Genomic DNA, 25,305 nt, shown 5'->3' with positions numbered 1-25,305 from the left:
GGCCTAGACGCGATCTAAAACTCAGATTAGGACTAATGATTGAAAAAGAAGGCAAGACAAAATGCCTTCAAGGCTGAATTTTTGAAAATCGTAGAAGTACTCTACCCGACAACCCAAAATTCTGGAATTTGCGGAGCGTGCTGGTCCTCGGCCTTTTGGTCGGGGGTTTGGTGGTATTTTGGTGTTGCTTTGGTGTTAGTCAATCAGGTCTTCGACCTCCGCTGAGCTGTCGAGGGTCTCGCTGCCCGGTCGCGGAAGCAACTTAGGATCTTAGAGGACACGTTACGGAATCGACGGAGTTGAACCCAAACTCGGACCACTCAAGAACGAATTCAACGGCAGAGGATGCCACAATCAAGTGTGTTTGCTTGATTGGTAAGTCAATAAACAACCTAGGAACCACACTAGGATGTTCAACTTAGCTTTCACAAGCTAGAGGAATTTGGCTTAATGGAAGACGAAATTCTGGAATTTTATTAATAACATCGCAAAAACTAAATGTACCATCAGCTTTAGGGCTATTTATAGCCTTGACTAAACCTAATAAAGCTTGGAAAGCATGAAGGGAAAATCGGCCAGCCCATTGGGTCTCTCTTGGCCGAAAGCTAACCTACTAATTAACTAGCTTAATGACTAGCTAAAGCACTATTGGACCTAAGGCCCACATGGCCGAAGCTAAGCTCAACATGAGCTACTTAATCGAGGCCCAATCCTCCCTTTGAGGCTTGCTCATTCGTATCATTCCCCTCCTCTTGAAAAGGATTTGTCCTTAAATCTTGGGAAAAAGTGGTACTCCATGCAATGTGGGAGCGAGATGAATGAGCACCAGCCACGTCACATGTCGCTTGGACAACCTCGTGATGCTCTTGAACAAGGACATTCGCCAAGACAAGAAACACCTTTGTATAAAGCTTGTGAAAATTCCATGTAGCACTCCAAAACTCTCTCATCAACCCTTGGTCGTTTGCATGTCAAATTCAAACCCATAAAACAAATCACACAATTAGTATATGTAGGGTTAATACTACTTGACAACTTACGTTTCACATGCACTAGATAGGGATCTTCATGATGACTCTCATTCAGCTTAGAAAAATCTTGAATCTGATTGTGCAAGGTAGTATAATTCGACCCTAGTTGTTGCTGATTTGGCACTACTTGCCCATCTGGAGATAGAGCAATGAGCCATTCATGTTGCACTTCCGTGGAAGAATGAACCAGTGAGGTAAAAACAACATTCGGGTCTTGATTGACACACTTGTCTGCATCACCCAACATAAGTGGCAGCAATGAAGTGAAGGTCACACTCCAGACGAGTCACTTGAATTTGCGCCAGTTTGAGTTGATAAGATGATCTCATGGTGACCAGCTTTTGGATGTATGAATATGCATGGAAGATTACAAGCAGCTGGCACAAGCATGAAATCAGGTTGCAACTCTTTAATCAAAGCTGGAAAATTTCGAGCAGCCTTACAACCTACAAAAACAAAATGAGTCTCAGCTTGTTTTGAACCAGAAATTGGATACATAAGCAATGGAACGTCATTAATTAAGTGGTAAGAAGGTGTAGAATAAGAGTTAAATGCAAAAACTCCCTGTGACACGCGATTCCTTCCATCAATCGATTCAACTTGAGACTGCATTGATGGCTCTTTACATTTTCCTTCAAAATCTGCATAGGAAATACATGTGTGAGGATGGAAATAATGCTCAAAAGAAGGTAAAGATGATGAATGAACCATGGGTAACAAACAAGAATAGAAATATGGAGTTCGAATTAATTCTCCATTGGTGCGGACAGATTCGGGTTGTTCCATGAAGTGATACCAAATAGATCTATCTCCTAGAAGACAAACTCCATGGAAGCTAGTGAATTGTACAAGCAACTTTGGAATGGAACATTGCATGACTAACTTCACTCGACTTCGCTCAATCCGTACAAAAGCAGAAACACTAAACAAGGCAAAGTTAAGTTCGTTAGGAAAACTATAAACACCCGCCTTCCCATGCACAATCAGCTCACTTGATGCTTCACTCATCTCCGCAGATTTTTTTACCTCTTTTTCAATCTCACATTCCTCAACTTTTACCTCAAGTGCACTCTCACCACCATACTCAACTCGCTCTTTTTCAAGTTTTTGTTGGAGGAGAGTTGTTGACATGTCTCCTGCACTCAACTAACTCCTTCATCTATGGATAAAGTATTTGCATGCTTTGTTGTCGAATGAACCTCCTCCCTTCTCCTTGAATATAATGACTTTGAAGAGGTAGGTTGGACGTCAGGATGAAATTGTGGGGAACCCCTCCTCTTGACATCCTTATTCACCATTCGGTCAAGGCGTCTATGAAGAGGCTCGAAAGCTTCATCCAAACTCTGCTTGAATTCTTCCATCATGGCCACCATGTGTAGTTTAAAGTCCATTGTTTGGTCACCAACTCCACTAGACATGCTTAGGTAAACCTGCAAAAGAAAATAAGCAAACGACTTCTTCTCTCCTTCTTTTTTTTTGGTACAATGTATAGGTCACTCACGCTTGTGTTTCACTCAAGTGTATCACTCTCTAATAGTCTCACCAAGCAATTCCTTGGCTTGCTAGTTGCTCGGGTTGGACAAATTAGGCGTCACCGCAAGGTACGTTCTTGACTAGTCAACAAGTGACACAAGATAGCAGCAAGGAATGGAGGTGAATGAAGGCCTAGACGCGATCTAAAACTCAGATTAGGACTAATGATTGAAAAAGAAGGCAAGACAAAATGCCTTCAAGGCTGAATTTTTGAAAATCGTAGAAGTACTCTACCCGACAACCCAAAATTCTGGAATTTGCGGAGCGTGCTGGTCCTCGGCCTTTTGGTCGGGGGTTTGGTGGTATTTTGGTGTTGCTTTGGTGTTAGTCAATCAGGTCTTGGACCTCCGCTGAGCTGTCGAGGGTCTCGCTGCCCGGTCGCGGAAGCAACTTAGGATCTTAGAGGACACGTTACGGAATCGACGGAGTTGAACCCAAACTCGGACCACTCAAGAACGAATTCAACGGCAGAGGATGCCACAATCAAGTGTGTTTGCTTGATTGATAAGTCAATAAACAACCTAGGAACCACACTAGGATGTTCAACTTAGCTTTCACAAGCTAGAGGAATTTGGCTTAATGGAAGACGAAATTCTGGAATTTTATTAATAACATCGCAAAAACTAAATGTACCATCAGCTTTAGGGCTATTTATAGCCTTGACTAAACCTAATAAAGCTTGGAAAGCATGAAGGGAAAATCAGCCAGCCCATTGGGTCTCTCTTGGCCGAAAGCTAACCTACTAATTAACTAGCTTAATGACTAGCTAAAGCACTATTGGACCTAAGGCCCACATGGCCGAAGCTAAGCTCAACATGAGCTACTTAATCGAGGCCCAATCCTCCCTTTGAGGCTTGCTCATTCGTATCATTCCCCTCCTCTTGAAAAGGATTTGTCCTTAAATCTTGGGAAAAAGTGGTACTCCATGCAATGTGGGAGCGAGATGAATGAGCACCAGCCACGTCACATGTCGCTTGGACAACCTCGTGATGCTCTTGAACAAGGACATTCGCCAAGACAAGAAACACCTTTGTATAAAGCTTGTGAAAATTCCATGTAGCACTCCAAAACTCTCTCATCAACCCTTGGTCGTTTGCATGTCAAATTCAAACCCATAAAACAAATCACACAATTAGTATATGTAGGGTTAATACTACTTGACAACTTACGTTTCACATGCACTAGATAGGGATCTTCATGATGACTCTCATTCAGCTTAGAAAAATCTTGAATCTGATTGTGCAAGGTAGTATAATTCGACCCTAGTTGTTGCTGATTTGGCACTACTTGCCCATCTGGAGATAGAGCAATGAGCCATTCATGTTGCACTTCCGTGGAAGAATGAACCAGTGAGGTAAAAACAACATTCGGGTCTTGATTGACACACTTGTCTGCATCACCCAACATAAGTGGCAGCAATGAAGTGAAGGTCACACTCCAGACGAGTCACTTGAATTTGCGCCAGTTTGAGTTGATAAGATGATCTCATGGTGACCAGCTTTTGGATGTATGAATATGCATGGAAGATTACAAGCAGCTGGCACAAGCATGAAATCAGGTTGCAACTCTTTAATCAAAGCTGGAAAATTTCGAGCAGCCTTACAACCTACAAAAACAAAATGAGTCTCAGCTTGTTTTGAACCAGAAATTGGATACATAAGCAATGGAACGTCATTAATTAAGTGGTAAGAAGGTGTAGAATAAGAGTTAAATGCAAAAACTCCCTGTGACACGCGATTCCTTCCATCAATCGATTCAACTTGAGACTGCATTGATGGCTCTTTACATTTTCCTTCAAAATCTGCATAGGAAATACATGTGTGAGGATGGAAATAATGCTCAAAAGAAGGTAAAGATGATGAATGAACCATGGGTAACAAACAAGAATAGAAATATGGAGTTCGAATTAATTCTCCATTGGTGCGGACAGATTCGGGTTGTTCCATGAAGTGATACCAAATAGATCTATCTCCTAGAAGACAAACTCCATGGAAGCTAGTGAATTGTACAAGCAACTTTGGAATGGAACATTGCATGACTAACTTCACTCGACTTCGCTCAATCCGTACAAAAGCAGAAACACTAAACAAGGCAAAGTTAAGTTCGTTAGGAAAACTATAAACACCCGCCTTCCCATGCACAATCAGCTCACTTGATGCTTCACTCATCTCCTCAGATTTTTTTACCTCTTTTTCAATCTCACATTCCTCAACTTTTACCTCAAGTGCACTCTCACCACCATACTCAACTCGCTCTTTTTCAAGTTTTTGTTGGAGGAGAGTTGTTGACATGTCTCCTGCACTCAACTAACTCCTTCATCTATGGATAAAGTATTTGCATGCTTTGTTGTCGAATGAACCTCCTCCCTTCTCCTTGAATATAATGACTTTGAAGAGGTAGGTTGGACGTCAGGATGAAATTGTGGGGAACCCCTCCTCTTGACATCCTTATTCACCATTCGGTCAAGGCGTCTATGAAGAGGCTCGAAAGCTTCATCCAAACTCTGCTTGAATTCTTCCATCATGGCCACCATGTGTAGTTTAAAGTCCATTGTTTGGTCACCAACTCCACTAGACATGCTTAGGTAAACCTGCAAAAGAAAATAAGCAAACGACTTCTTCTCTCCTTCTTTTTTTTTTGGTACAATGTATAGGTCACTCACGCTTGTGTTTCACTCAAGTGTATCACTCTCTAATAGTCTCACCAAGCAATTCCTTGGCTTGCTAGTTGCTCGGGTTGGACAAATTAGGCGTCACCGCAAGGTACGTTCTTGACTAGTCAACAAGTGACACAAGATAGCAGCAAGGAATGGAGGTGAATGAAGGCCTAGACGCGATCTAAAACTCAGATTAGGACTAATGATTGAAAAAGAAGGCAAGACAAAATGCCTTCAAGGCTGAATTTTTGAAAATCGTAGAAGTACTCTACCCGACAACCCAAAATTCTGGAATTTGCGGAGCGTGCTGGTTCTCGGCCTTTTGGTCGGGGGTTTGGTGGTATTTTGGTGTTGCTTTGGTGTTAGTCAATCAGGTCTTGGACCTCCGCTGAGCTGTCGAGGGTCTCGCTGCCCGGTCGCGGAAGCAACTTAGGATCTTAGAGGACACGTTACGGAATCGACGGAGTTGAACCCAAACTCGGACCACTCAAGAACGAATTCAACGGCAGAGGATGCCACAATCAAGTGTGTTTGCTTGATTGATAAGTCAATAAACAACCTAGGAACCACACTAGGATGTTCAACTTAGCTTTCACAAGCTAGAGGAATTTGGCTTAATGGAAGACGAAATTCTGGAATTTTATTAATAACATCGCAAAAACTAAATGTACCATCAGCTTTAGGGCTATTTATAGCCTTGACTAAACCTAATAAAGCTTGGAAAGCATGAAGGGAAAATCAGCCAGCCCATTGGGTCTCTCTTGGCCGAAAGCTAACCTACTAATTAAGTAGCTTAATGACTAGCTAAAGCACTATTGGACCTAAGGCCCACATGGCCGAAGCTAAGCTCAACAAGAGCTACTTAATCGAGGCCCAATCCTCCCTTTGAGGCTTGCTCATTCGTATCATTCCCCTCCTCTTGAAAAGGATTTGTCCTTAAATCTTGGGAAAAAGTGGTACTCCATGCAATGTGGGAGCGAGATGAATGAGCACCAGCCACGTCACATGTCGCTTGGACAACCTCGTGATGCTCTTGAACAAGGACATTCGCCAAGACAAGAAACACCTTTGTATAAAGCTTGTGAAAATTCCATGTAGCACTCCAAAACTCTCTCATCAACCCTTGGTCGTTTGCATGTCAAATTCAAACCCATAAAACAAATCACACAATTAGTATATGTAGGGTTAATACTACTTGACAACTTACGTTTCACATGCACTAGATAGGGATCTTCATGATGACTCTCATTCAGCTTAGAAAAATCTTGAATCTGATTGTGCAAGGTAGTATAATTCGACCCTAGTTGTTGCTGATTTGGCACTACTTGCCCATCTGGAGATAGAGCAATGAGCCATTCATGTTGCACTTCCGTGGAAGAATGAACCAGTGAGGTAAAAACAACATTCGGGTCTTGATTGACACACTTGTCTGCATCACCCAACATAAGTGGCAGCAATGAAGTGAAGGTCACACTCCAGACGAGTCACTTGAATTTGCGCCAGTTTGAGTTGATAAGATGATCTCATGGTGACCAGCTTTTGGATGTATGAATATGCATGGAAGATTACAAGCAGCTGGCACAAGCATGAAATCAGGTTGCAACTCTTTAATCAAAGCTGGAAAATTTCGAGCAGCCTTACAACCTACAAAAACAAAATGAGTCTCAGCTTGTTTTGAACCAGAAATTGGATACATAAGCAATGGAACGTCATTAATTAAGTGGTAAGAAGGTGTAGAATAAGAGTTAAATGCAAAAACTCCCTGTGACACGCGATTCCTTCCATCAATCGATTCAACTTGAGACTGCATTGATGGCTCTTTACATTTTCCTTCAAAATCTGCATAGGAAATACATGTGTGAGGATGGAAATAATGCTCAAAAGAAGGTAAAGATGATGAATGAACCATGGGTAACAAACAAGAATAGAAATATGGAGTTCGAATTAATTCTCCATTGGTGCGGACAGATTCGGGTTGTTCCATGAAGTGATACCAAATAGATCTATCTCCTAGAAGACAAACTCCATGGAAGCTAGTGAATTGTACAAGCAACTTTGGAATGGAACATTGCATGACTAACTTCACTCGACTTCGCTCAATCCGTACAAAAGCAGAAACACTAAACAAGGCAAAGTTAAGTTCGTTAGGAAAACTATAAACACCCGCCTTCCCATGCACAATCAGCTCACTTGATGCTTCACTCATCTCCTCAGATTTTTTTACCTCTTTTTCAATCTCACATTCCTCAACTTTTACCTCAAGTGCACTCTCACCACCATACTCAACTCGCTCTTTTTCAAGTTTTTGTTGGAGGAGAGTTGTTGACATGTCTCCTGCACTCAACTAACTCCTTCATCTATGGATAAAGTATTTGCATGCTTTGTTGTCGAATGAACCTCCTCCCTTCTCCTTGAATATAATGACTTTGAAGAGGTAGGTTGGACGTCAGGATGAAATTGTGGGGAACCCCTCCTCTTGACATCCTTATTCACCATTCGGTCAAGGCGTCTATGAAGAGGCTCGAAAGCTTCATCCAAACTCTGCTTGAATTCTTCCATCATGGCCACCATGTGTAGTTTAAAGTCCATTGTTTGGTCACCAACTCCACTAGACATGCTTAGGTAAACCTGCAAAAGAAAATAAGCAAACGACTTCTTCTCTCCTTCTTTTTTTTTTGGTACAATGTATAGGTCACTCACGCTTGTGTTTCAGTCAAGTGTATCACTCTCTAATAGTCTCACCAAGCAATTCCTTGGCTTGCTAGTTGCTCGGGTTGGACAAATTAGGCGTCACCGCAAGGTACGTTCTTGACTAGTCAACAAGTGACACAAGATAGCAGCAAGGAATGGAGGTGAATGAAGGCCTAGACGCGATCTAAAACTCAGATTAGGACTAATGATTGAAAAAGAAGGCAAGACAAAATGCCTTCAAGGCTGAATTTTTGAAAATCGTAGAAGTACTCTACCCGACAACCCAAAATTCTGGAATTTGCGGAGCGTGCTGGTCCTCGGCCTTTTGGTCCGGGGTTTGGTGGTATTTTGGTGTTGCTTTGGTGTTAGTCAATCAGGTCTTCGACCTCCGCTGAGCTGTCGAGGGTCTCGCTGCCCGGTCGCGGAAGCAACTTAGGATCTTAGAGGACACGTTACGGAATTGACGGAGTTGAACCCAAACTCGGACCACTCAAGAACGAATTCAACGGCAGAGGATGCCACAATCAAGTGTGTTTGCTTGATTGATAAGTCAATAAACAACCTAGGAACCACACTAGGATGTTCAACTTAGCTTTCACAAGCTAGAGGAATTTGGCTTAATGGAAGACGAAATTCTGGAATTTTATTAATAACATCGCAAAAACTAAATGTACCATCAGCTTTAGGGCTATTTATAGCCTTGACTAAACCTAATAAAGCTTGGAAAGCATGAAGGGAAAATCGGCCAGCCCATTGGGTCTCTCTTGGCCGAAAGCTAACCTACTAATTAACTAGCTTAATGACTAGCTAAAGCACTATTGGACCTAAGGCCCACATGGCCGAAGCTAAGCTCAACAAGAGCTACTTAATCGAGGCCCAATCCTCCCTTTGAGGCTTGCTCATTCGTATCATTCCCCTCCTCTTGAAAAGGATTTGTCCTTAAATCTTGGGAAAAAGTGGTACTCCATGCAATGTGGGAGCGAGATGAATGAGCACCAGCCACGTCACATGTCGCTTGGACAACCTCGTGATGCTCTTGAACAAGGACATTCGCCAAGACAAGAAACACCTTGTATAAAGCTTGTGAAAATTCCATGTAGCACTCCAAAACTCTCTCATCAACCCTTGGTCGTTTGCATGTCAAATTCAAACCCATAAAACAAATCACACAATTAGTATATGTAGGGTTAATACTACTTGACAACTTACGTTTCACATGCACTAGATAGGGATCTTCATGATGACTCTCATTCAGCTTAGAAAAATCTTGAATCTAATTGTGCAAGGTAGTATAATTCTACCCTAGTTGTTGCTGATTTGGCACTACTTGCCCATCTGGAGATAGAGCAATGAGCCATTCATGTTGCACTTCCGTGGAAGAATGAACCAGTGAGGTAAAAACAACATTCGGGTCTTGATTGACACACTTGTCTGCATCACCCAACATAAGTGGCAGCAATGAAGTGAAGGTCACACTCCAGACGAGTCACTTGAATTTGCGCCAGTTTGAGTTGATAAGATGATCTCATGGTGACCAGCTTTTGGATGTATGAATATGCATGGAAGATTACAAGCAGCTGGCACAAGCATGAAATCAGGTTGCAACTCTTTAATCAAAGCTGGAAAATTTCGAGCAGCCTTACAACCTACAAAAACAAAATGAGTCTCAGCTTGTTTTGAACCAGAAATTGGATACATAAGCAATGGAACGTCATTAATTAAGTGGTAAGAAGGTGTAGAATAAGAGTTAAATGCAAAAACTCCCCGTGACACGTGATTCCTTCCATCAATCGATTCAACTTGAGACTGCATTGATGGCTCTTTACATTTTCCTTCAAAATCTGCATAGGAAATACATGTGTGAGGATGGAAATAATGCTCAAAAGAAGGTAAAGATGATGAATGAACCATGGGTAACAAACAAGAATAGAAATATGGAGTTCGAATTAATTCTCCATTGGTGCGGACAGATTCGGGTTGTTCCATGAAGTGATACCAAATAGATCTATCTCCTAGAAGACAAACTCCATGGAAGCTAGTGAATTGTACAAGCAACTTTGGAATGGAACATTGCATGACTAACTTCACTCGACTTCGCTCAATCCGAACAAAAGCAGAAACACTAAACAAGGCAAAGTTAAGTTCGTTAGGAAAACTATAAACACTCGCCTTCCCATGCACAATCAGCTCACTTGATGCTTCACTCATCTCCTCAGATTTTTTTACCTCTTTTTCAATCTCACATTCCTCAACTTTTACCTCAAGTGCACTCTCACCACCATACTCAATTCGCTCTTTTTCAAGTTTTTGTTGGAGGAGAGTTGTTGACATGTCTCCTGCACTCAACTAACTCCTTCATCTATGGATAAAGTATTTGCATGCTTTGTTGTCGAATGAACCTCCTCCCTTCTCCTTGAATATAATGACTTTGAAGAGGTAGGTTGGACGTCAGGATGAAATTGTGGGGAACCCCTCCTCTTGACATCCTTATTCACCATTCGGTCAAGGCGTCTATGAAGAGGCTCGAAAGCTTCATCCAAACTCTGCTTGAATTCTTCCATCATGGCCACCATGTGTAGTTTAAAGTCCATTGTTTGGTCACCAACTCCACTAGACATGCTTAGGTAAACCTGCAAAAGAAAATAAGCAAACGACTTCTTCTCTCCTTCTTTTTTTTTTGGTACAATGTGTAGGTCACTCACGCTTGTGTTTCACTCAAGTGTATCACTCTCTAATAGTCTCACCAAGCAATTCCTTGGCTTGCTAGTTGCTCGGGTTGAACAAATTAGGCGTCACCGCAAGGTACGTTCTTGACTAGTCAACAAGTGACACAAGATAGCAGCAAGGAATGGAGGTGAATGAAGGCCTAGACGCGATCTAAAACTCAGATTAGGACTAATGACTGAAAAAGAAGGCAAGACAAAATGCCTTCAAGGCTGAATTTTTGAAAATCGTAGAAGTACTCTACCCGACAACCCAAAATTCTGGAATTTGCGGAGCGTGCTGGTCCTCGGCCTTTTGGTCGGGGGTTTGGTGGTATTTTGGTGTTGCTTTGGTGTTAGTCAATCAGGTCTTGGACCTCCGCTGAGCTGTCGAGGGTCTCGCTGCCCGGTCGCGGAAGCAACTTAGGATCTTAGAGGACACGTTACGGAATCGACGGAGTTGAACCCAAACTCGGACCACTCAAGAACGAATTCAACGGCAGAGGATGCGACAATCAAGTGTGTTTGCTTGATTGATAAGTCAATAAACAACCTAGGAACCACACTAGGATGTTCAACTTAGCTTTCACAAGCTAGAGGAATTTGGCTTGATGGAAGACGAAATTCTGGAATTTTATTAATAACATCGCAAAAACTAAATGTACCATCAGCTTTAGGGCTTTTTATAGCCTTGACTAAACCTAATAAAGCTTGGAAAGCATGAAGGGAAAATCGGCCAGCCCATTGGGTCTCTCTTGGCCGAAAGCTAACCTACTAATTAACTAGCTTAATGACTAGCTAAAGCACTATTGGACCTAAGGCCCACATGGCCGAAGCTAAGCTCAACAAGAGCTACTTAATCGAGGCCCAATCCTCCCTTTGAGGCTTGCTCATTCGTATCATTCCCCTCCTCTTGAAAAGGATTTGTCCTTAAATCTTGGGAAAAAGTGGTACTCCATGCAATGTGGGAGCGAGATGAATGAGCACCAGCCACGTCACATGTCGCTTGGACAACCTCGTGATGCTCTTGAACAAGGACATTCGCCAAGACAAGAAACACCTTGTATAAAGCTTGTGAAAATTCCATGTAGCACTCCAAAACTCTCTCATCAACCCTTGGTCGTTTGCATGTCAAATTCAAACCCATAAAACAAATCACACAATTAGTATATGTAGGGTTAATACTACTTGACAACTTACGTTTCACATGCACTAGATAGGGATCTTCATGAAGACTCTCATTCAGCTTAGAAAAATCTTGAATCTGATTGTGCAAGGTAGTATAATTCGACCCTAGTTGTTGCTGATTTGGCACTACTTGCCCATCTGGAGATAGAGCAATGAGCCATTCATGTTGCACTTCCGTGGAAGAATGAACCAGTGAGGTAGAAACAACATTCGGGTCTTGATTGACACACTTGTCTGCATCACCCAACATAAGTGGCAGCAATGAAGTGAAGGTCACACTCCAGACGAGTCACTTGAATTTGCTCCAGTTTGAGTTGATAAGATGATCTCATGGTGACCAGCTTTTGGATGTATGAATATGCATGGAAGATTACAAGCAGCTGGCACAAGCATGAAATCAGGTTGCAACTCTTTAATCAAAGCTGGAAAATTTCGAGCAGCCTTACAACCTACAAAAACAAAATGAGTCTCAGCTTGTTTTGAACCAGAAATTGGATACATAAGCAATGGAACGTCATTAATTAAGTGGTAAGAAGGTGTAGAATAAGAGTTAAATGCAAAAACTCCCCGTGACACGTGATTCCTTCCATCAATCGATTCAACTTGAGACTGCATTGATGGCTCTTTACATTTTCCTTCAAAATCTGCATAGGAAATACATGTGTGAGGATGGAAATAATGCTCAAAAGAAGGTAAAGATGATGAATGAACCATGGGTAACAAACAAGAATAGAAATATGGAGTTCGAATTAATTCTCCATTGGTGCGGACAGATTCGGGTTGTTCCATGAAGTGATACCAAATAGATCTATCTCCTAGAAGACAAACTCCATGGAAGCTAGTGAATTGTGCAAGCAACTTTGGAATGGAACATTGCATGACTAACTTCACTCGACTTCGCTCAATCCGTACAAAAGCAGAAACACTAAACAAGGCAAAGTTAAGTTCGTTAGGAAAACTATAAACACCCGCCTTCCCATGCACAATCAGCTCACTTGATGCTTCACTCATCTCCTCAGATTTTTTTACCTCTTTTTCAATCTCACATTCCTCAACTTTTACCTCAAGTGCACTCTCACCACCATACTCAACTCGCTCTTTTTCAAGTTTTTGTTGGAGGAGAGTTGTTGACATGTCTCCTGCACTCAACTAACTCCTTCATCTATGGATAAAGTATTTGCATGCTTTGTTGTCGAATGAACCTCCTCCCTTCTCCTTGAATATAATGACTTTGAAGAGGTAGGTTGGACGTCAGGATGAAATTGTGGGGAACCCCTCCTCTTGACATCCTTATTCACCATTCGGTCAAGGCGTCTATGAAGAGGCTCGAAAGCTTCATCCAAACTCTGCTTGAATTCTTCCATCATGGCCACCATGTGTAGTTTAAAGTCCATTGTTTGGTCACCAACTCCACTAGACATGCTTAGGTAAACCTGCAAAAGAAAATAAGCAAACGACTTCTTCTCTCCTTCTTTTTTTTTTGGTACAATGTATAGGTCACTCACGCTTGTGTTTCACTCAAGTGTATCACTCTCTAATAGTCTCACCAAGCAATTCCTTGGCTTGCTAGTTGCTCGGGTTGAACAAATTAGGCGTCACCGCAAGGTACGTTCTTGACTAGTCAACAAGTGACACAAGATAGCAGCAAGGAATGGAGGTGAATGAAGGCCTAGACGCGATCTAAAACTCAGATTAGGACTAATGACTGAAAAAGAAGGCAAGACAAAATGCCTTCAAGGCTGAATTTTTGAAAATCGTAGAAGTACTCTACCCGACAACCCAAAATTCTGGAATTTGCGGAGCGTGCTGGTCCTCGGCCTTTTGGTCGGGGGTTTGGTGGTATTTTGGTGTTGCTTTGGTGTTAGTCAATCAGGTCTTGGACCTCCGCTGAGCTGTCGAGGGTCTCGCTGCCCGGTCGCGGAAGCAACTTAGGATCTTAGAGGACACGTTACGGAATCGACGGAGTTGAACCCAAACTCGGACCACTCAAGAACGAATTCAACGGCAGAGGATGCGACAATCAAGTGTGTTTGCTTGATTGATAAGTCAATAAACAACCTAGGAACCACACTAGGATGTTCAACTTAGCTTTCACAAGCTAGAGGAATTTGGCTTGATGGAAGACGAAATTCTGGAATTTTATTAATAACATCGCAAAAACTAAATGTACCATCAGCTTTAGGGCTTTTTATAGCCTTGACTAAACCTAATAAAGCTTGGAAAGCATGAAGGGAAAATCGGCCAGCCCATTGGGTCTCTCTTGGCCGAAAGCTAACCTACTAATTAACTAGCTTAATGACTAGCTAAAGCACTATTGGACCTAAGGCCCACATGGCCGAAGCTAAGCTCAACAAGAGCTACTTAATCGAGGCCCAATCCTCCCTTTGAGGCTTGCTCATTCGTATCATTCCCCTCCTCTTGAAAAGGATTTGTCCTTAAATCTTGGGAAAAAGTGGTACTCCATGCAATGTGGGAGCGAGATGAATGAGCACCAGCCACGTCACATGTCGCTTGGACAACCTCGTGATGCTCTTGAACAAGGACATTCGCCAAGACAAGAAACACCTTGTATAAAGCTTGTGAAAATTCCATGTAGCACTCCAAAACTCTCTCATCAACCCTTGGTCGTTTGCATGTCAAATTCAAACCCATAAAACAAATCACACAATTAGTATATGTAGGGTTAATACTACTTGACAACTTACGTTTCACATGCACTAGATAGGGATCTTCATGAAGACTCTCATTCAGCTTAGAAAAATCTTGAATCTGATTGTGCAAGGTAATATAATTCGACCCTAGTTGTTGCTGATTTGGCACTACTTGCCCATCTGGAGATAGAGCAATGAGCCATTCATGTTGCACTTCCGTGGAAGAATGAACCAGTGAGGTAGAAACAACATTCGGGTCTTGATTGACACACTTGTCTGCATCACCCAACATAAGTGGCAGCAATGAAGTGAAGGTCACACTCCAGACGAGTCACTTGAATTTGCGCCAGTTTGAGTTGATAAGATGATCTCATGGTGACCAGCTTTTGGATGTATGAATATGCATGGAAGATTACAAGCAGCTGGCACAAGCATGAAATCAGGTTGCAACTCTTTAATCAAAGCTGGAAAATTTCGAGCAGCCTTACAACCTACAAAAACAAAATGAGTCTCAGTTTGTTTTGAACCAGAAATTGGATACATAAGCAATGGAACGTCATTAATTAAGTGGTAAGAAGGTGTAGAATAAGAGTTAAATGCAAAAACTCCCCGTGACACGTGATTCCTTCCATCAATCGATTCAACTTGAGACTGCATTGATGGCTCTTTACATTTTCCTTCAAAAACTGCATAGGAAATACATGTGTGAGGATGGAAATAATGCTCAAAAGAAGGTAAAGATGATGAATGAACCATGGGTAACAAACAAGAATAGAAATATGGAGTTCGAATTAATTCTCCATTGGTGCGGACAGATTCGGGTTGTTCCATGAAGTGATACCAAATAGATCTATCTCCTAGAAGACAAACTCCATGGAAGCTAGTGAATTGTGCAAGCAACTTTGGAATGGAACATTGCATGACTAACTTCACTCGACTTCGCTCAATCCGTACAAAAGCAGAAACACTAAAAAAGGCAAAGTTAAGGTCGTTAGGAAAACTATAAACACCCGCCTTCCCATGCACAATCAGCTCACTTGATGCTTCACTCATCTCCTCAGATTTTTTTACCTCTTTTTCAATCTCACATTCCTCAACTTTTACCTCAAGTGCACTCTCACCACCATACTCAACTCGCTCTTTTTCAAGTTTTTGTTGGAGGAGAGTTGTTGACATGTCTCCTGCACTCAACTAACTCCTTCATCTATGGATAAAGTATTTGCATGCTTTGTTGTCGAATGAACCTCCTCCCTTCTCCTTGAATATAATGACTTTGAAGAGGTAGGTTGGACGTCAGGATGAAATTGTGGGGAACCCCTCCTCTTGACATCCTTATTCACCATTCGGTCAAGGCGTCTATGAAGAGGCTCGAAAGCTTCATCCAAACTCTGCTTGAATTCTTCCATCATGGCCACCATGTGTAGTTTAAAGTCCATTGTTTGGTCACCAACTCCACTAGACATGCTTAGGTAAACCTGCAAAAGAAAATAAGCAAACGACTTCTTCTCTCCTTCTTTTTTTTTTGGTACAATGTATAGGTCACTCACGCTTGTGTTTCACTCAAGTGTATCACTCTCTAATAGTCTCACCAAGCAATTCCTTGGCTTGCTAGTTGCTCGGGTTGAACAAATTAGGCGTCACCGCAAGGTACGTTCTTGACTAGTCAACAAGTGACACAAGATAGCAGCAAGGAATGGAGGTGAATGAAGGCCTAGACGCGATCTAAAACTCAGATTAGGACTAATGACTGAAAAAGAAGGCAAGACAAAATGCCTTCAAGGCTGAATTTTTGAAAATCGTAGAAGTACTCTACCCGACAACCCAAAATTCTGGAATTTGCGGAGCGTGCTGGTCCTCGGCCTTTTGGTCGGGGGTTTGGTGGTATTTTGGTGTTGCTTTGGTGTTAGTCAATCAGGTCTTGGACCTCCGCTGAGCTGTCGAGGGTCTCGCTGCCCGGTCGCGGAAGCAACTTAGGATCTTAGAGGACACGTTACGGAATCGACGGAGTTGAACCCAAACTCGGACCACTCAAGAACGAATTCAACGGCAGAGGATGCGACAATCAAGTGTGTTTGCTTGATTGATAAGTCAATAAACAACCTAGGAACCACACTAGGATGTTCAACTTAGCTTTCACAAGCTAGAGGAATTTGGCTTGATGGAAGACGAAATTCTGGAATTTTATTAATAACATCGCAAAAACTAAATGTACCATCAGCTTTAGGGCTTTTTATAGCCTTGACTAAACCTAATAAAGCTTGGAAAGCATGAAGGGAAAATCGGCCAGCCCATTGGGTCTCTCTTGGCCGAAAGCTAACCTACTAATTAACTAGCTTAATGACTAGCTAAAGCACTATTGGACCTAAGGCCCACATGGCCGAAGCTAAGCTCAACAAGAGCTACTTAATCGAGGCCCAATCCTCCCTTTGAGGCTTGCTCATTCGTATCATTCCCCTCCTCTTGAAAAGGATTTGTCCTTAAATCTTGGGAAAAAGTGGTACTCCATGCAATGTGGGAGCGAGATGAATGAGCACCAGCCACGTCACATGTCGCTTGGACAACCTCGTGATGCTCTTGAACAAGGACATTCGCCAAGACAAGAAACACCTTGTATAAAGCTTGTGAAAATTCCATGTAGCACTCCAAAACTCTCTCATCAACCCTTGGTCGTTTGCATGTCAAATTCAAACCCATAAAACAAATCACACAATTAGTATATGTAGGGTTAATACTACTTGACAACTTACGTTTCACATGCACTAGATAGGGATCTTCATGATGACTCTCATTCAGCTTAGAAAAATCTTGAATCTGATTGTGCAAGGTAGTATAATTCGACCCTAGTTGTTGCTGATTTGGCACTACTTGCCCATCTGGAGATAGAGCAATGAGCCATTCATGTTGCACTTCCGTGGAAGAATGAACCAGTGAGGTAGAAACAACATTCGGGTCTTGATTGACACACTTGTCTGCATCACCCAACATAAGTGGCAGCAATGAAGTGAAGGTCACACTCCAGACGAGTCACTTGAATTTGCGCCAGTTTGAGTTGATAAGATGATCTCATGGTGACCAGCTTTTGGATGTATGAATATGCATGGAAGATTACAAGCAGCTGGCACAAGCATGAAATCAGGTTGCAACTCTTTAATCAAAGCTGGAAAATTTCGAGCAGCCTTACAACCTACAAAAACAAAATGAGTCTCAGCTTGTTTTGAACCAGAAATTGGATACATAAGCAATGGAACGTCATTAATTAAGTGGTAAGAAGGTGTAGAATAAGAGTTAAATGCAAAAACTCCCCGTGACACGTGATTCCTTCCATCAATCGATTCAACTTGAGACTGCATTGATGGCTCTTTACATTTTCCTTCAAAAACTGCATAGGAAATACATGTGTGAGGATGGAAATAATGCTCAAAAGAAGGTAAAGATGATGAATGAACCATGGGTAACAAACAAGAATAGAAATATGGAGTTCGAATTAATTCTCCATTGGTGCGGACAGATTCGGGTTGTTCCATGAAGTGATACCAAATAGATCTATCTCCTAGAAGACAAACTCCATGGAAGCTAGTGAATTGTGCAAGCAACTTTGGAATGGAACATTGCATGACTAACTTCACTCGACTTCGCTCAATCCGTACAAAAGCAGAAACACTAAACAAGGCAAAGTTAAGTTCGTTAGGAAAACTATAAACACCCGCCTTCCCATGCACAATCAGCTCACTTGATGCTTCACTCATCTCCTCAGATTTTTTTACCTCTTTTTCAATCTCACATTCCTCAACTTTTACCTCAAGTGCACTCTCACCACCATACTCAACTCGCTCTTTTTCAAGTTTTTGTTGGAGGAGAGTTGTTGACATGTCTCCTGCACTCAACTAACTCCTTCATCTATGGATAAAGTATTTGCATGCTTTGTTGTCGAATGAACCTCCTCCCTTCTCCTTGAATATAATGACTTTGAAGAGGTAGGTTGGACGTCAGGATGAAATTGTGGGGAACCCCTCCTCTTGACATCCTTATTCACCATTCGGTCAAGGCGTCTATGAAGAGGCTCGAAAGCTTCATCCAAACTCTGCTTGAATTCTTCCATCATGGCCACCATGTGTAGTTTAAAGTCCATTGTTTGGTCACCAACTCCACTAGACATGCTTAGGTAAACCTGCAAAAGAAAATAAGCAAACGACTTCTTCTCTCCTTCTTTTTTTTTTGGTACAATGTATAGGTCACTCACGCTTGTGTTTCAGTCAAGTGTATCACTCTCTAATAGTCTCACCAAGCAATTCCTTGGCTTGCTAGTTGCTCGGGTTGAACAAATTAGGCGTCACCGCAAGGTACGTTCTTGACTAGTCAACAAGTGACACAAGATAGCAGCAAGGAATGGAGGTGAATGAAGGCCTAGACGCGATCTAAAACTCAGATTAGGACTAATGACTGAAAAAGAAGGCAAGACAAAATGCCTTCAAGGCTGAATTTTTGAAAATCGTAGAAGTACTCTACCCGACAACCCAAAATTCTGGAATTTGCGGAGCGTGCTGGTCCTCGGCCTTTTGGTCGGGGGTTTGGTGGTATTTTGGTGTTGCTTTGGTGTTAGTCAATCAGGTCTTGGACCTCCGCTGAGCTGTCGAGGGTCTCGCTGCCCGGTCGCGGAAGCAACTTAGGATCTTAGAGGACACGTTACGGAATCGACGGAGTTGAACCCAAACTCGGACCACTCAAGAACGAATTCAACGGCAGAGGATGCGACAATCAAGTGTGTTTGCTTGATTGATAAGTCAATAAACAACCTAGGAACCACACTAGGATGTTCAACTTAGCTTTCACAAGCTAGAGGAATTTGGCTTGATGGAAGACGAAATTCTGGAATTTTATTAATAACATCGCAAAAACTAAATGTACCATCAGCTTTAGGGCTTTTTATAGCCTTGACTAAACCTAATAAAGCTTGGAAAGCATGAAGGGAAAATCGGCCAGCCCATTGGGTCTCTCTTGGCCGAAAGCTAACCTACTAATTAACTAGCTTAATGACTAGCTAAAGCACTATTGGACCTAAGGCCCACATGGCCGAAGCTAAGCTCAACAAGAGCTACTTAATCGAGGCCCAATCCTCCCTTTGAGGCTTGCTCATTCGTATCATTCCCCTCCTCTTGAAAAGGATTTGTCCTTAAATCTTGGGAAAAAGTGGTACTCCATGCAATGTGGGAGCGAGATGAATGAGCACCAGCCACGTCACATGTCGCTTGGACAACCTCGTGATGCTCTTGAACAAGGACATTCGCCAAGACAAGAAACACCTTGTATAAAGCTTGTGAAAATTCCATGTAGCACTCCAAAACTCTCTCATCAACCCTTGGTCGTTTGCATGTCAAATTCAAACCCATAAAACAAATCACACAATTAGTATATGTAGGGTTAATACTACTTGACAACTTACGTTTCACATGCACTAGATAGGGATCTTCATGATGACTCTCATTCAGCTTAGAAAAATCTTGAATCTGATTGTGCAAGGTAGTATAATTCGACCCTAGTTGTTGCTGATTTGGCACTACTTGCCCATCTGGAGATAGAGCAATGAGCCATTCATGTTGCACTTCCGTGGAAGAATGAACCAGTGAGGTAGAAACAACATTCGGGTCTTGATTGACACACTTGTCTGCATCACCCAACATAAGTGGCAGCAATGAAGTGAAGGTCACACTCCAGACGAGTCACTTGAATTTACGCCAGTTTGAGTTGATAAGATGATCTCATGGTGACCAGCTTTTGGATGTATGAATATGCATGGAAGATTACAAGCAGCTGGCACAAGCATGAAATCAGGTTGCAACTCTTTAATCAAAGCTGGAAAATTTCGAGCAGCCTTACAACCTACAAAAACAAAATGAGTCTCAGCTTGTTTTGAACCAGAAATTGGATACATAAGCAATGGAACGTCATTAATTAAGTGGTAAGAAGGTGTAGAATAAGAGTTAAATGCAAAAACTCCCCGTGACACGTGATTCCTTCCATCAATCGATTCAACTTGAGACTGCATTGATGGCTCTTTACATTTTCCTTCAAAATCTGCATAGGAAATACATGTGTGAGGATGGAAATAATGCTCAAAAGAAGGTAAAGATGATGAATGAACCATGGGTAACAAACAAGAATAGAAATATGGAGTTCGAATTAATTCTCCATTGGTGCGGACAGATTCGGGTTGTTCCATGAAGTGATACCAAATAGATCTATCTCCTAGAAGACAAACTCCATGGAAGCTAGTGAATTGTGCAAGCAACTTTGGAATGGAACATTGCATGACTAACTTCACTCGACTTCGCTCAATCCGTACAAAAGCAGAAACACTAAACAAGGCAAAGTTAAGTTCGTTAGGAAAACTATAAACACCCGCCTTCCCATGCACAATCAGCTCACTTGATGCTTCACTCATCTCCTCAGATTTTTTTACCTCTTTTTCAATCTCACATTCCTCAACTTTTACCTCAAGTGCACTCTCACCACCATACTCAACTCGCTCTTTTTCAAGTTTTTGTTGGAGGAGAGTTGTTGACATGTCTCCTGCACTCAACTAACTCCTTCATCTATGGATAAAGTATTTGCATGCTTTGTTGTCGAATGAACCTCCTCCCTTCTCCTTGAATATAATGACTTTGAAGAGGTAGGTTGGACGTCAGGATGAAATTGTGGGGAACCCCTCCTCTTGACATCCTTATTCACCATTCGGTCAAGGCGTCTATGAAGAGGCTCGAAAGCTTCATCCAAACTCTGCTTGAATTCTTCCATCATGGCCACCATGTGTAGTTTAAAGTCCATTGTTTGGTCACCAACTCCACTAGACATGCTTAGGTAAACCTGCAAAAGAAAATAAGCAAACGACTTCTTCTCTCCTTCTTTTTTTTTTGGTACAATGTATAGGTCACTCACGCTTGTGTTTCACTCAAGTGTATCACTCTCTAATAGTCTCACCAAGCAATTCCTTGGCTTGCTAGTTGCTCGGGTTGAACAAATTAGGCGTCACCGCAAGGTACGTTCTTGACTAGTCAACAAGTGACACAAGATAGCAGCAAGGAATGGAGGTGAATGAAGGCCTAGACGCGATCTAAAACTCAGATTAGGACTAATGACTGAAAGAGAAGGCAAGACAAAATGCCTTCAAGGCTGAATTTTTGAAAATCGTAGAAGTACTCTACCCGACAACCCAAAATTCTGGAATTTGCGGAGCGTGCTGGTCCTCGGCCTTTTGGTCGGGGGTTTGGTGGTATTTTGGTGTTGCTTTGGTGTTAGTCAATCAGGTCTTCGACCTCCGCTGAGCTGTCGAGGGTCTCGCTGCCCGGTCGCGGAAGCAACTTAGGATCTTAGAGGACACGTTACGGAATCGACGGAGTTGAACCCAAACTCGGACCACTCAAGAACGAATTCAACGGCAGAGGATGCCACAATCAAGTGTGTTTGCTTGATTGATAAGTCAATAAACAACCTAGGAACCACACTAGGATGTTCAACTTAGCTTTCACAAGCTAGAGGAATTTGGCTTGATGGAAGACGAAATTCTGGAATTTTATTAATAACATCGCAAAAACTAAATGTACCATCAGCTTTAGGGCTATTTATAGCCTTGACTAAACCTAATAAAGCTTGGAAAGCATGAAGGGAAAATCGGCCAGCCCATTGGGTCTCTCTTGGCCGAAAGCTAACCTACTAATTAACTAGCTTAATGACTAGCTAAAGCACTATTGGACCTAAGGCCCACATGGCCGAAGCTAAGCTCAACAAGAGCTACTTAATCGAGGCCCAATCCTCCCTTTGAGGCTTGCTCATTCGTATCATTCCCCTCCTCTTGAAAAGGATTTGTCCTTAAATCTTGGGAAAAAGTGGTACTCCATGCAATGTGGGAGCGAGATGAATGAGCACCAGCCACGTCACATGTCGCTTGGACAACCTCGTGATGCTCTTGAACAAGGACATTCGCCAAGACAAGAAACACCTTGTATAAAGCTTGTGAAAATTCCATGTAGCACTCCAAAACTCTCTCATCAACCCTTGGTCGTTTGCATGTCAAATTCAAACCCATAAAACAAATCACACAATTAGTATATGTAGGGTTAATACTACTTGACAACTTACGTTTCACATGCACTAGATAGGGATCTTCATGATGACTCTCATTCAGCTTAGAAAAATCTTGAATCTGATTGTGCAAGGTAGTATAATTCGACCCTAGTTGTTGCTGATTTGGCACTACTTGCCCATCTGGAGATAGAGCAATGAGCCATTCATGTTGCACTTCCGTGGAAGAATGAACCAGTGAGGTAGAAACAACATTCGGGTCTTGATTGACACACTTGTCTGCATCACCCAACATAAGTGGCAGCAATGAAGTGAAGGTCACACTCCAGACGAGTCACTTGAATTTGCGCCAGTTTGAGTTGATAAGATGATCTCATGGTGACCAGCTTTTGGATGTATGAATATGCATGGAAGATTACAAGCAGCTGGCACAAGCATGAAATCAGGTTGCAACTCTTTAATCAAAGCTGGAAAATTTCGAGCAGCCTTACAACCTACAAAAACAAAATGAGTCTCAGCTTGTTTTGAACCAGAAATTGGATACATAAGCAATGGAACGTCATTAATTAAGTGGTAAGAAGGTGTAGAATAAGAGTTAAATGCAAAAACTCCCCGTGACACGTGATTCCTTCCATCAATCGATTCAACTTGAGACTGCATTGATGGCTCTTTACATTTTCCTTCAAAAACTGCATAGGAAATACATGTGTGAGGATGGAAATAATGCTCAAAAGAAGGTAAAGATGATGAATGAACCATGGGTAACAAACAAGAATAGAAATATGGAGTTCGAATTAATTCTCCATTGGTGCGGACAGATTCGGGTTGTTCCATGAAGTGATACCAAATAGATCTATCTCCTAGAAGACAAACTCCATGGAAGCTAGTGAATTGTGCAAGCAACTTTGGAATGGAACATTGCATGACTAACTTCACTCGACTTCGCTCAATCCGTACAAAAGCAGAAACACTAAACAAGGCAAAGTTAAGTTCGTTAGGAAAACTATAAACACCCGCCTTCCCATGCACAATCAGCTCACTTGATGCTTCACTCATCTCCTCAGATTTTTTTACCTCTTTTTCAATCTCACATTCCTCAACTTTTACCTCAAGTGCACTCTCACCACCATACTCAACTCGCTCTTTTTCAAGTTTTTGTTGGAGGAGAGTTGTTGACATGTCTCCTGCACTCAACTAACTCCTTCATCTATGGATAAAGTATTTGCATGCTTTGTTGTCGAATGAACCTCCTCCCTTCTCCTTGAATATAATGACTTTGAAGAGGTAGGTTGGACGTCAGGATGAAATTGTGGGGAACCCCTCCTCTTGACATCCTTATTCACCATTCGGTCAAGGCGTCTATGAAGAGGCTCGAAAGCTTCATCCAAACTCTGCTTGAATTCTTCCATCATGGCCACCATGTGTAGTTTAAAGTCCATTGTTTGGTCACCAACTCCACTAGACATGCTTAGGTAAACCTGCAAAAGAAAATAAGCAAACGACTTCTTCTCTCCTTCTTTTTTTTTTTGGTACAATGTATAGGTCACTCACGCTTGTGTTTCACTCAAGTGTATCACTCTCTAATAGTCTCACCAAGCAATTCCTTGGCTTGCTAGTTGCTCGGGTTGAACAAATTAGGCGTCACCGCAAGGTACGTTCTTGACTAGTCAACAAGTGACACAAGATAGCAGCAAGGAATGGAGGTGAATGAAGGCCTAGACGCGATCTAAAACTCAGATTAGGACTAATGACTGAAAGAGAAGGCAAGACAAAATGCCTTCAAGGCTGAATTTTTGAAAATCCTAGAAGTACTCTACCCGACAACCCAAAATTCTGGAATTTGCGGAGCGTGCTGGTCCTCGGCCTTTTGGTCGGGGGTTTGGTGGTATTTTGGTGTTGCTTTGGTGTTAGTCAATCAGGTCTTCGACCTCCGCTGAGCTGTCGAGGGTCTCGCTGCCCGGTCGCGGAAGCAACTTAGGATCTTAGAGGACACGTTACGGAATCGACGGAGTTGAACCCAAACTCGGACCACTCAAGAACGAATTCAACGGCAGAGGATGCCACAATCAAGTGTGTTTGCTTGATTGATAAGTCAATAAACAACCTAGGAACCACACTAGGATGTTCAACTTAGCTTTCACAAGCTAGAGGAATTTGGCTTGATGGAAGACGAAATTCTGGAATTTTATTAATAACATCGCAAAAACTAAATGTACCATCAGCTTTAGGGCTATTTATAGCCTTGACTAAACCTAATAAAGCTTGGAAAGCATGAAGGGAAAATCGGCCAGCCCATTGGGTCTCTCTTGGCCGAAAGCTAACCTACTAATTAACTAGCTTAATGACTAGCTAAAGCACTATTGGACCTAAGGCCCACATGGCCGAAGCTAAGCTCAACAAGAGCTACTTAATCGAGGCCCAATCCTCCCTTTGAGGCTTGCTCATTCGTATCATTCCCCTCCTCTTGAAAAGGATTTGTCCTTAAATCTTGGGAAAAAGTGGTACTCCATGCAATGTGGGAGCGAGATGAATGAGCACCAGCCACGTCACATGTCGCTTGGACAACCTCGTGATGCTCTTGAACAAGGACATTCGCCAAGACAAGAAACACCTTGTATAAAGCTTGTGAAAATTCCATGTAGCACTCCAAAACTCTCTCATCAACCCTTGGTCGTTTGCATGTCAAATTCAAACCCATAAAACAAATCACACAATTAGTATATGTAGGGTTAATACTACTTGACAACTTACGTTTCACATGCACTAGATAGGGATCT

Source organism: Coffea arabica, chromosome 7e, assembly GCF_036785885.1.
Source record: "Coffea arabica cultivar ET-39 chromosome 7e, Coffea Arabica ET-39 HiFi, whole genome shotgun sequence".
Lineage (NCBI taxonomy): Eukaryota > Viridiplantae > Streptophyta > Magnoliopsida > Gentianales > Rubiaceae > Coffea > Coffea arabica.
Note: the sequence above shows the minus strand (reverse complement) of the source record.